At 42.2% G+C, this 13,613-nt stretch overlaps 1 protein-coding gene across 2 annotated transcripts in view; it reads right to left on the bottom strand.

The window, feature by feature from the left end:
• Window positions 1-13,613, bottom strand: part of PIGF (phosphatidylinositol glycan anchor biosynthesis class F) — a 44,672-nt gene that overhangs the window by 9,830 nt on the left and 21,229 nt on the right. The gene's annotated exons all lie outside the window — the stretch shown is intronic.

Genomic DNA, 13,613 nt, shown 5'->3' with positions numbered 1-13,613 from the left:
AAACTCTAACTTTGTATATTCTACACAGGCACTGGCATAAAAAGTAAGAAGGAAAGGGGATGGGGGGGTGTAGCAGCATCTTTTAAGATTAACTGTGTTGTTGTTTTTCACATGAGATTAGAAGCAGCACCCTTAGAAAAAGGGTAGTTAACTCTGCATGTGCTATGGGACTGCCCTCCAAGCCCTAGGCAGCAGGATCAATACTGAGGGATAACAGGAGTTGCAGTCCAACAATATCTGAATGGCTATATGTTGCCTCAAATTTGCCCTAGATAATGAGGAAATAGAAATAGTAGAAGAGTTCTCATACTTGGGATCAAATATTGATAGGAATGGGGAGTGCAGCCAGGCAAACAGAAGAAGATTAAGAATGGGAAGGCCAACCCTGAAAGAACTAAACAAGATCCTAAAGTCTAAACATATACAGCTTAGCACTAAAGTTAGAATTGTCCAAACCATTCCCCATCACCATGTATAGATGCAAGAACAAGACAGTGAAGGAAAAAGATAGAGAGAAAATTAATTCATTTCAGATGTGGTGCTGAGGAAAAATGCTGAAGATACCATGGACGGCCAAAAAGACCAATAAATGAACTCCACCTGGAAACCAAGATGACAAAACTGAGGTTGTCATACTTTGGCCAAATCATGAGAAGCCACAACTCATTATTAGAAAAGACAATGATGCTGGGGAGGGCAGTAGAAAAAGAGAAAGACCACATGCCAGATGGATACACTCAGTCAGGGAGACCACGGGCCTGAGCCTATATGACATAAGCACAGAAGTAGAAGATGGGAGGTCTTGGAGATGTCTCATCCATGGGGTCACCAAGAGTCAAGGCCAACTGGAGGGCAGCGAACAACAACATATTGCCCAGTGATGCCAGTGAACCTCAATATTCCCTGAGTCAAACTAGTGCATTTCAACAGTTCTCTGTTCTACTTTCAGATGCAGTTCGAAGATTTCAAAAAGGCCCACACAACTGCCATTCTCAGAGGAATGTATCCGAAACAAAGACTATGATTTAAAGGAAGGGGGAGGAAATATGCCAAGGGTCACGTAGATAGGCTTTTGCTTTCAGTTCTAATACTATGCCTTTCAGGAGTTTCTTGGAGTATGCAAAGTTAAAAGAAAGACAGCAACAGTTATAAAGAGACGTTGGAGCTATCAGCCTATTTTAGGGGTGGGAGATTAAGTCATATTTAGCATGACACATTCTGGGGAGGGGGAGAGACTATTTCTATTTTCAGAGAATTTAATTTTATTTCTACTTTGATTTCATAGCTCATTTTGCATTTTAAATAGATACAGTATCTCTGCAGGAACTCATTTCTACTGAAAGCTGCAGGCTTTCCCCCCACTCCACTCCACCCCACCCTGCAGATTACTGAAAGTTACTTGCATGCAAAAAGAAAAGGGGAACCATTTAAAAGTGGGGAGGAGTGAAGAATCGGAAGACATAAACATCCTTATTCAATTTGAGAAACCTTCAAGAAGAAATACCCCAAGGTCTCCCTATTTCATTCAAAGCAAACTCCTTTTAAACTTTTCTCAGAATCCATTTCATGTTCCAGCTGAAGGGATTTAAATTATAGCACTACAGCTTGAAATATACTTTCCGACAGTGGGGCAGAGTGGGTGGATGGCTGGACTGGAAAAACCCTCATTAAAATTCTTGTTCAAAGCCAAACATTAAACTGAGTATGGAACTCTATATATGCATGTAGAGTGTGGAACTATGACTCAAGCTTGCAAGCCTCCGTTTTTAAAATCCAATATAACAATAGCAAGCATAGCATTTACATTTCTATACTGCTTGTCAGTGAACTGGTACTCTCTCAGTGGTTTACAATCTGTAAGCCAATTGCCCCCAACAAGATGGCTACTCATTTTACTGACCTACGAAAGGATGGAAGGCTAACTCAACCTTGGAGCCCTGGGATCACTCACAACCTTGGGGCTGCAGTACTGGCATTTAACTACTGTGCCCCCAGGGCTCCTGTATATACAGCTGTCCCTTGCGATTTATGGGGGATCCCCCCCCCCGAGAATCGGGGAAATCACCAATATTGAAGCCCCACTGATTACAATGGGGACGCGCCTTGGAAGCCCGCCCCATTATGTCCCTGCCGGCTTGCCATCCACGAAAACCTGAGGGACGCAAATGGCAAGATAGCAAACCAGGAGGGCTGACTGTATTTACACAATATACAATTATTATTATTATTATTATTATTATTGTTATATAGTGCTGTAGATTTACACAGCGCTGTACATATAAACAATAAGATCAATAAACATGAAACCTGTCAGTGGTGTACATTCTACAAAATACATATAAAGCAATAGATAATAATATAAGATAGAATTAGATAAAAATAAGCAGGCAACAAATTAAAAAACATCAACTATCAAATCAGATATCAGATGACAATCGGATAAACAATCACACAATGCCTGGGAACGCTTCCCTGAAGAATATAGTCTTCAACTCAGTTTTGAAACTGGTTAAAGAAGTGATGAGCCATGTTCGTGGGGGAAGGAGGTTCCAGGAGTGAGGGGCAGCAAGTGAAAAGAGACGAATCCAGGACGGGGCAGTGGAGATCCTAGGCTGGGACAGCAGACCTTGACTACCAGAATGGAGGGTACGAGAGGGAAAATGAGGAGAAAGAAGTTCAGATAAATAAGGAGGGGCCAGCCCATGCCGGGCTTTAAAAGTCAACAACAGGAGCTTATACTTAACATGGAAGGGAAAGGGGAGCCAGTGAAGGGATGATAATAGAGGAGAACCATGGTCAAAGCGGCGAGCAGATGTAATAATGCATGCTGCTGAATGCTGGACAAAAATTAAAGGATGGAGGTGAGAGGAAGCCCTGCCAGAAGAAGGTTACAATAATCTAGTCGTGAGATGACCAGAGCATGGACCAGAGTCTTGGCAGTAGAGGCCGAAAGAAATTGACGGATTTTAGCAATATTGAAGAGAAAAACTCTACAGGTCTTGGCTGTGGCCTGGATCTGGGGGATACACGACAGAGAAGAATCAAAAATGAAACCAAGACTGCGGGCTTCCTCGACCGGTCGAATAGAGGTGTCGTCAACAGAAACAGAAACAGAAAAGGAGTATTGAAGGGTGGACTTAGGTGGAAAGACAAGAAGCTCTGTCTTGGACATGTTGAGCTTCAAATGCCAATGGCGCATCCACTGAGAGACAGCTGTAAAACAAGATGAAATCTGCTGTTCAAATACCGGAGAAAGGTCAGGGGTGGAAAGATACAGCTGAGTGTCATTGGTGTACAGATGACAGGAAAAACCAAAAGTGCTGATACGTTTTCCTAGGGACAATGTGTAAAGAGAGAACAGTAGGGGACCCAAAACAGAGCCCTGGGGAACTTCAACAGATAACGGAACAGAGGGTGAAGTCTGACCACCCATGACCACTGCAAAAGATCTATCTGACAAATAAGTTTTAAACCAATCAAGAATAGAGTCCGAGAACCCGAGGTCAGAAAGGATATAACTAGGAGACAGTGATCCACGGTGTCAAAGGCTGCAAACAAATCAAGAAGAACGAGAACAGAGTAAAGGCCATTTACTCAAGATCTTTGTGAGGGCAATCTCTGTAGAATGCTGTGGACAGAAACTGGATTGAAAGGGATCGAGAATGGAGTTGGCTTCGAGAAACTCAAGACAGCGAGAATAAACGACCCGTTCCAAAACCTTAGAAAGAAAGGGAAGAAGAGAAATAGACGATAGACAAAGAAGAGGGGCCAAGAGAAGATTTTTTCAGAATTTGGGAAACGAGAGCATGTTTAAAGTCCAAAGGAAAGGAGCCTGTGGAGAGAGAGAGATTAAAGATATAGAGAAGCGAGGGCAGAAAAGAAGGGGCTATAGAAATTAAAAGATGAGAGGGAATTGGATCAAGAGAACAGGTTGCAGGTTTGGAAGAGTTCAGCAGCGTAGAAAGTTCGTCCAAAGAAACAGGAGGAAACACAGAGAGTGTTTTAGTTGAAGGTGCCTGAAGATTAGGGGTAGAAGACAAATCAGGAAGAACTACCACAGATCGAATAGTGGTGATCTTAGTAATGAAATAGTTGGCGAAATCGGTATTAATAGACGTGTGTGTGTGTGTGTGTGTGGCCATCTTGGCCACAGATTGGAATTGTGCAGCTGTCTAGATGTCACTAAACCCCGAATGCCAGCAGTGGGAGCTAATATAATAATAATTATATAACCAATGTGCAGCTTTCCAGATGTCACTAAACTGCAACTCCCAGCTGGTATAGACAATGATGAGGAATGCTGGAAGTTACATTCCAATTAGTCCTGGAAGGCTCCATGATGCTTCTCCTCATCTAGCCAATCTAAATTCTTCAGCGTGAAAAGCCAATTTACACAGGTTGCCCAGTTTATATGGAGTAAGCAATCCACAGGTTTTGGAAGTGGGATTGGTCCAGATCCAGATGTCAGACTGCAAGGGAGTAAAAGCCTGGAAAACATACACAGCCTTTCAAGCAATAATTCAATCAAACACTTTGGAAAAGCCCAAAATAGTTTCAGTGTCTTTATGGGACATGCCCCATTTGTTATATTTTGAATTGATTTGCCTTTTTAAAGCTGATTTCACTGAAATTCTAGGAGGTCTGCTTGGTTATTTTTTAGTTTTGTTACTGTTATCCATCTTGATTAACATTTTAGGCAAGAAGAGGGGGTATAAATTTAAGAATAAAGCAGTAAATTTCAGCTCCATCAGGCCTGCCTGGAAGAAGACAAGCCCTCCCTTCATCCACCATCTTGAGGGGGAGAGAGGCAGGTTAGCTCCATCAGGCCTGCCTGGAAGAAGACAAGCCCTCCCTTCATCCACCATCTTGAGGGGGAGAGAGGCAGGCTAGGTCCATCAGGCCTGCCTGGAAGAAGACAAGCCCTCCCTTCATCCACCATCTTGAGGGAGAGGGAAGCAGGCTAGGTCCATCAGGCCTGCCTGGAAGAAGACAAGCCCTCCCTTCATCCACCATCTTGAGGGAGAGGGAAGCAGGCTAGGTCCATCAGGCCTGCCTGGAAGAAGACAAGCCCTCCCTTCATCCACCATCTTGAGGGGAAGAGAGGCAGGCTAGGTCCATCAGGCCTGCCTGGAAGAAGACAAGCCCTCCCTTCATCCACCATCTTGAGGGAGAGGGAGGCAGGCTAGCTCCATCAGGCCTGCCTGGAAGAAGACAAGCCCTCCCTTCATCCACCATCTTGAGGGAGAGAGAAGCAGGCTAGCTCCACTAGGCCTGTCTGGAATAAGAATAGCCCTCCATTCATCCTCCATCTTGAGGGAGAGAGAGGCAGGCTAGCTCCACCAGGCCTGCCTGGAAGAAGACAAGCCCTCCCTTCATCCTCCATCTTGAGGGAGAGGAAGGCAGGCTAGCTCCAAGAAGCCAAGTCCTCCCTCCAGTCCACCTGGTTTGGTCCAGACCTTGGAGGTTGAGAAGAACTGCTGGACCTGATCCCCTTCCCCACCACCACTCCCTTCTCCATTTGTGTCATGTCTTTTTAGATTGTAAGCCTGAGGGCAGGGAACCATCCAATTAAAAAGATTATATGTACAGCTCTGTGTAAATTTACAGTGCTTTATAAATAAAGGTTAATAATAATAATAATAATAATAATAATAATAATAATAAATGCATAGTCTGGAGAATGCAAAGAGTTGCCATTATTCAGAAATGGGGGCAAGCTATGGCATTAGGCCATTAGACTTCTCACCACAAATTTCTTCCTTTCATAGCCTGTGGGGGTTTGGTTCTGGATTTGGGCTATAGCCCAGAGCAAAACTGTTTGCTCTCCCCTCTCCACTTGCTATAGGCCTGGTCCAAACTTTACTTGTTTTTCTCAAAGTTAGGCCCTAAAAAACCAGAGCCTAGTAGGTAAAGTGTCAAGACTGCTAATTTAGGATCTTCAGGTCACACCCTCATGCCTTTAAGTATCCCAGAGTCACAAGGATTTTATTGAATATATTTATAACTTGCCTTGCAATTTAAGATGCTGCCAAAGTTGGAAATAACCAAATTATTATGATCACACTGACAAAATAGCATAAGATCAATATGAAGAAAAACAGAAGTCAGATTAAAACAAATCCAAAATCAGCCGTAAAATGGCCTTTACAAACTCAGACATATTAACATGGTTTTCACCTATTGGTACTGTTGAATAACCCTAGGAAGTAAATTCTGTAGCTATAGGGTTGTTAGAGAATAGACTATATTTCCAGCCATTCCCATCTAACCTCCATAAGAGAGATATTTTCTGAGAAGGGCCAAAGGAAAATCTCAACAGTCAGACACATCACTATGGAAGGAGGTGGCTCTTTAGATAATAAGTAGGTCCCATCCCATAAAGGGCTATAAAGCAACATTATGCACTGTGTGCTAGAAATAAACAGGGAACCAGCAGAGTTATTTCTACATTAAGATATATTTCACATTGCTAGCTACCTAGCTTCATTCTGCAGCATTATTGCAAGGTGACAGGAGACAAGGAAAGGCCTCCAGATCATGACAAATTGTCATCTACACATCAGTAACTCAGATGTAGGGAACATATCAAGAACATCTTCTCTTAGCGCCTTTGGAAAAAGGCTATGGAAAACTACAATCAATTGTGTGAATGCCATGCAAAAAAATGGACAAACCTAGAGGTGGTCTACTTTGGTGAATCTGAGGGCTAATTTTCTGTCTTCAGGACCCTTTATGGGGGCTGACTAGGCTACCAAGAATGCTAAAAACCAAGCAACAACAAAAAACAATTAAGTAGTCAAAGTTTACTTCTGGTTGTGAAAATATGTTTGTAATATTCACGTGTGGGATCTTCCTGCAACATACGTCAAAGGTGAATCACCAATCCTGGTGGCTTTCAGAAGAGGTAATCACCCTTTTTGCCACAAAAAGGTCAGTCTAAGGGAGTTTGGAAACAATGTGGGCCATAACTTGCCTTGTTATGGCAATACTGGGTCCCTCATGTAGCTGTAGGGTCACACTTTACTCATCCCTTCTTTAGATTATAATCGGATGGGGGTGAGCCAAGGTAGATGTGGTTTTACTGGTAGATCTCTAGTGATTTGCAATAAATTAATAGGAGGTTTTGAATTCCAATTGAATCTCCAAAATGATTCTCTGCCCTGATTCAAATCGTCCCTCTACAATGAAGTAAATTTTATTGTAAGGACTGTGAGCATAATTCAATTTTGGTAATCAAAGCAAATTCCTGGGGCTAGAATTCTTTCATTTTCAGTGCATATCTTTTGTCCCAGATTATTCTCGATGGAAGCCAAGGTTCTAGTAAAAAAAAAAGCTCTGCTCTCCCTGTAACACGGCATTAAGTGGGTTATGAAATCAGATTCTACTGTAGTCTTCCAATGGAACAAGAAACATCAGGAAAATACCTTGACGAAAAAGTCTTCCAAACATATTAATCAAGCGGAGTGGCTGGGATAAAAGCAGCACTGGCTGACTGAATGCTGTTTTTTGGACTTACTTAATTAAAAATCTCAGTTTATGGCATTAAGAGCATTTCCCAACTCCCTCCAAATGTAAGCAGGTATAAGTCTTTCAAACCACAACCTTTACAGAAGCCTCCGTTCCAAAAACAATGCAATCCTCCCTGTCAATATGTCTTGGGGTACAAGGTTTTACTTTACCAATAAAAACAGTCTTTATGGTTTCCACGCGAACTTGTCATTTATTGTATTGCCTTAATCTAGGACAATACTCAGATCAGTGTCAATTTACAAGATGCTTTTGTAACATTACGAGAGAAGAAAGTTTCATACTAATCTATGGCCCTGTCCAGATGGGCCATTTTGTACGTACTTCATACATACTAGGGTTGCCTGGGGGAGTCTCTTTTAGACGCCCGCAACTCTAGTACGTATGGAATATGTACAAAATGGCAGCACCCTGTTCACACAGGTGCCACCATTTTGACGTAACAGCCGCATTGCATTGAAATGGCGTGGCGCAGCCGTTACGTCTTGGCGCCCTTTCAGTGGCGCCAGAAGGAGCTCCGTTTTGGAGCTCCTTCTGCTGCGCGTAACGCTGGCGATACAGAGAGAAAGTAGCTGAGTGGCCCCTTTCTCTCTCTCCCCGCCACTGTTGAGGTGTCCTTGGGGCATGAAGGACACCCCTTTCCAGGCCACAGGGAAGTGGCCTTTTGCTGCTTCCCCAAAGCCAAGAAAAACGGCAGATCGGGACCTTCGGGGCTGCCGCTGTGGCAGCTCAGGCCCCAATCTGTCGGGGAAAGGGGCGGTCTATACACCACCTATGTTAGAAAGAGGATAATAAAGAGACAAGGTGAATAAAGGGGAGTCATAATTTGGTGGTGATGAACTGGAAGGTACTGCCAATTTGAAGGCCATCACATCCCAGTGGAACACCACATCCCATGGCTTACTAGTGGGATGATGATTGTATAGGAAAACATTAATGCCAAATCAAGTTCCTAAAATACTGTCTTGTGGGACATGAAGAACTAACAGATTTACAGCATGGTAAGATTCTGTGAAACAAGAGATCATTAAACAGACAGAGTGGGTCCTGGTCCATGACAAACAAGGTTGTTGGTTTTTTTTTAACATGTCACCAGAATCTTTGCTGGGTCTTTTGCTGCTAAAGATGAAGTGAACATCAAAGTTAGAATCATCCAAGCCATGGTATTCCGAATCACCATGTATGGATGTGAAAGCTGGACAATGAAGAAAGTGGATGGGGAAAAATATCAACTCATTTGAGATGTGGTGCTGAAGAAAAATTCTGAGAATACCATGGACAGCCAAAAAGATAAATAAATTGGTCCTTGAACAGATTAAGTCTGCAACCTTCCTGAAAGCCAAGATGACTAAGCTGAGCCTGTCATACTTTGGCCACGTCATGAGAAGGTATGACTCACCAGAAAAGACAATGATGGTAGGAAAAGTAGAGAGCAGTTCAAACAGAGGAAAACTGCATATGTCAGATGGTTGGAGTCAATTAGGGAGGTCACAGGCCTGGACCTGCAAGATTCTGAGCAGAGCAGTTGAAGATAGGGAGACTTGGAGATGTCCCATCCACAAAACAACAAGATACATACAGTTATCCTTCTAGAAACAGTTTCCTGGGTGCCTAAAGAAATGCCCCCATCACCACGATCCAGCTTATCTCACTTTGAGGCTGGACAGGATCCTAGTAGTTTTTGTCATTCTTTTAAAAAAACAAAACAGGTATCTCCCTTCTAGCCATCCACACAGTCCTTACTGATTCCTCCTGCCTCTCCCCTCCAGGCAAGCTGGCTAGTGCTTCCAAGCCAGGCAAGAATCCAGCCCAGGTCCTGGCTTTCTGCCCTTTCTAATTCCAGCAGTTGATTCTCAGTTTGTTTTGAATTTGGATGCACATGCCCTAGCACACGTCTCCTCTCAAGGGCAAAAAGTAAATGGGTGTGGAGTTGGCCTTCTGCCTCTTTAAAAAGAAAAAGAAAGAAAGACCGAAAAATATGAACTTTTTTTCTCACTAGGTCTGAATTTGATCAGCACTGGCCAGGCTGACCGAGGGATTCATGAGTTACAGTCCAACAAGGAACTGTTCTGATCTCTGAGCTACATTTTTTTGTACATCTGCACACGCACACCCCACAGATTCACACACTGGCAAAGGATAGAGTCAACCCAGACTCATTTATATCTTAAATGTAATAATGTGCCTCCACACCAGGAAAACTATGGAGACATTTAGGCTGCAGAATGATTAATACCAAAATTTCTTTTCCCCAGGGTTGGGACTGTACCTCTGTGAGAATATTTTAATCCACTTGTCATTATGAATATGAACCAACTTCACCACCATTTTAATACATTCCGTCCATTCTTATTACCCCATCCCAGTTAAATGTAGGCTTTTGCAATTGGTTTGAAAAAGGGGTTGTCTGCAAATTCTAAAATGGCATCAATGAACAACAGCATCAAATGGCTGAATTTACAGATTTCCTCTAGTTCTGCAAGCTCCACATTATCCCCATAAGCATTTATTACGTTGAAGCTTGCCAGGACTCTGACTGAAAACTGCAACGTGTGTTTTCAGTGCAGGGCTTGGCCATGGCATTTTTTTGCAGATCAATTGGAAGCCAAGAGCCCTTTCAAATGCATTTGGTTAAGTGCTTTTAATGGAAGGAAGCTACACCACCAGAGGCCACCTTCTCACAGAGTGTAAGAGTACGTGGCCCCCATGACATCAGAGGAACAAATGCTGACAGGCTGTGTGGACTGAACTCTACGACTGACATTGGGGGTCCATTAACATGAAAGGAGGACATTTTATTGGACCAGGAAATACCCTAAAAACTGCCCTCTGTCCTTCTCCCATTGTCAAAGTAGCTGTATCACTTTTCAGCAATGAAGCAAGTTGTTGCTGTTTTATGCCTTCAAGTTGTTCCCAACATATGGCAACCCTAAGGCGAGCCTATCACAGGTTCTTTTTGGCAAGATTTGTTCAGAGGAGACTTGCCTTTGCTTCCCTGGTTCGCCAGAACTAGAGTCCAATACTCAAACCATTACACCACGCTGCCTCTTGAAACTGGACACTCAATCATATTGTCCTTAAGGGCCTATTTTGGTGGCAGCACTGAAACAGCATCACTTGCCTATATGGCTCTGCTCTGTAATTAGTTTTTTGGGAAAACAGTTAAAACCATTTAGTTTTGCTCTGCTTTAAGGTGCCCTTGATCTCTTCCCCACCCTCCAGTGATATTATGCAATTATATTGCTGATGCCGCTCCGGAAGGTGGTGCATTTATTTTTAATTGATATTTAATTGATTGTTGTTAAGTACTGTGGGTCTGAATGGCAGGACAGAAATACAGTGGGCTCTCCCCATTTGCTGCATCATAAAATTGTTTAGGACAGAGCCAGTGTGGCACAGTGGTTTGAGTGTTGGACTATGACTCTGAGAGGTTGAGGCTGAGAGTGTGTGACTCACCCAAGGACATCCAGTGCGTTTTCATGGCCAAGTGGGGAATTGAATCCTGGTCTTCAGAGTTGCAGTCCAATGCTCAAACCACTATACCACACTGGCTCTCTGTAGATTACATTACAGTAGTCCAATTGAGAGCCAGCGTAGCGTAGTGGTTTCAGTGTTGAACTACAACTCTGGAGAGTACAGTTCAATTCCCACCATGGTCATGAAACCCACTGGGTGACTTTGGGCAAGTCACACTTTCTCAGCCTCTGAGGAAGGCAATGGCAAACCGCCTCTAAACAAATCTTGCCAAGAAAACCCCATAATAGGTTCACCTTAGGGTCGCCGTAAGTCGGAAACAACTTGAAGGCACACAACAATAATAAATGTACTGTATCACTATTTTGTGGAATTTGGATTTTTTATTTTATTTTGCTGCATGGCAAACATAACTACCCTGGATAAAAGGTAAAAATAAAGGTTTCCCCTTTTACAAAGTTGTCAAATTGTGTCTGACTGTAGGGGGTGGTGCTCACCTCCCTTACTAAGCTGAAGAGTCAGTGTAGTCAAAGATGACCCATGGTTATGTGGCCAGCATAACTGAACTGAACTGAGCTGTTGCCTGCTCACCGAAGTGGAACCTATTTCTCTACTTTTACATGCTTTCAAATTGCTAGATTGGCAGAAGGGGGGCACTAGTGATGGGGGCTCACTCTGTCACATGATGCTTGGGCCTTGAACTGCTGAATTACCTGAATATGTTTCCTAAATTAATCTTCAGGCACTTTAGATCCTCAGTCATGTTTTGTTGCAGTATCCACACAGAATTAGATCTATAATACAGGCATTCTCTAGAATTGTCAAATGATAAGTTGTAAACCATTTCCTTTGAGAGTATTGAGTTCTGGACTATGAATATCAGGGTTCAAATCCACTCTCATGGAAACCCAATGGATTGGGCAAGTCACATGCTCTCAGCCTCTGAAAACCTTTCAAGGCATACAACAACAAACATTTCCTAAATTTCAGTCACTTTGCAAGTATGGGTAAGTTGTGTTTTTTTTAAATTCAAACAAAATACAGTTGGGAATATATGTCTGCAAATCTATTTAACAAAGGGCAGAAACAGACTGAGTGCCAAATCAGGGCCGCGGCAACCACATGCCATGGCCCCAATCTGACTTTTTTCTGGTGCAAAAAGAAGAAGCAAAATGTCTGTCTGCTTTGTGCTGGAAAAGGGGTACACTTTCTGCCATCGCCATGGCTTCTCATCTAAACACCATGCTGCTGGAGCGCCAAGAAGCTGCCACTGTGTAAATGGCTGGGCGGCTTCACACCAGCTACCTGCCAGCTTGGGGGCATTCATCGTGCATACTCCATGCCCCCAAGCTGCCAGGAAACCAGCATATTTTGCCAGTCTGTTCTGGCCCTTAGACTACTTTTTTATACCAGGCAATGTAATGTATTGGGACCAAAAAATGTCCCATGTGATTTTTTAAGTGTGTGTGTGTGTGTGTACGTATTATTCTGCCAAAGTGATGTGTTCTGAGCATCATTAGGTTGATTTGACAAGTGAACTAAAAATATCTTCAATAAGGAGGAATTGATTTCATTTTCATTCCACTTTGTGTGAGCTGGCATTAGGTGTTTGCCACACATATGATTCTGCACAAACAGCCATTTCAATTAGCCATTTGTATTTCCTGCAATTAAGTGGAATTCTCACTGAGGTCAGAAAATACTCCACAACTCACACAAAGTAAGATGCTTTTTAAAATCCTAGTCCCCGAGAGGTAAACATCTTAAATGTATCTTAACTTCATACTTCTAAATGCATGATTTTAACAGCTAAAAACTTTACAAGGAGGCATGGCGATAGTCACAAATCTAGATGGCTTGAAAAAGGATTAGAAACAAACAAACAAAAATGCAAAGAGTCTCTACCTAAAATCCACAAATCAAAAAAACATGACAGATATATAAATAATCTTGAAATAATAATGGTAGTATATAATAGAAAGTTCCTGCTTTACTGAAAATGCCAACACAGAGGACCTTGTTGTCTTTGCAAAAGTATGTACCACTATAACTGGCACTTTAAATTGTTGAAAACTCCTTACTAAGGAAGATTTTTTAAAAAATGACTACAAAAGGTTCGAGATAGTGGTCATCTCATCAAGACTGTTTGCCACCCATTTTGAACTGTTTCTGTTATGTATAGTTACAATTCCAACAAGCAAAAATACTATCACAGATTTGTAAACAGACAGAAGGTGCATTTTCACAGAAGCCTTTTTGGGTTTACTATTCATTTTAAGTTTTCCTATTTACTTTGAGCAGAGTATCAAATGTGTTTTTATCCATTCCGAGCTAATTTTTTATGTTGTGTTATATATTTTGGCAGTGTTCTGTGCATGTTGACTTGTTGTTAAAGGTCGTGCATGTTTTTATTCTTAATGTATACTGTATAAATTTGGTGTATCATTTTCTTGGAGTATATTGTATAATTTTGTCTTTATAGTTGATTTTTTTGGGGGACTGGTTGTAGACACAACTTTTTTTACATAAACACCACACTCTATAATATCCTACTATTATTGTTTCAAGATTGTTTATGTATCTTTTATGGGTGTGTGCTGTTGTTGTTGTTT

This window comes from Sceloporus occidentalis, unplaced genomic scaffold (assembly GCF_023333645.1).
Source record: "Sceloporus occidentalis isolate IW3139 unplaced genomic scaffold, rSceOcc1.0.p SCAF_6, whole genome shotgun sequence".
In the NCBI taxonomy this organism is placed as follows: Eukaryota; Metazoa; Chordata; class Lepidosauria; order Squamata; family Phrynosomatidae; genus Sceloporus; species Sceloporus occidentalis.
The sequence above is the reverse complement of the archived record's forward strand: the minus strand, read 5'-3'. Positions and strand labels throughout refer to the sequence as shown.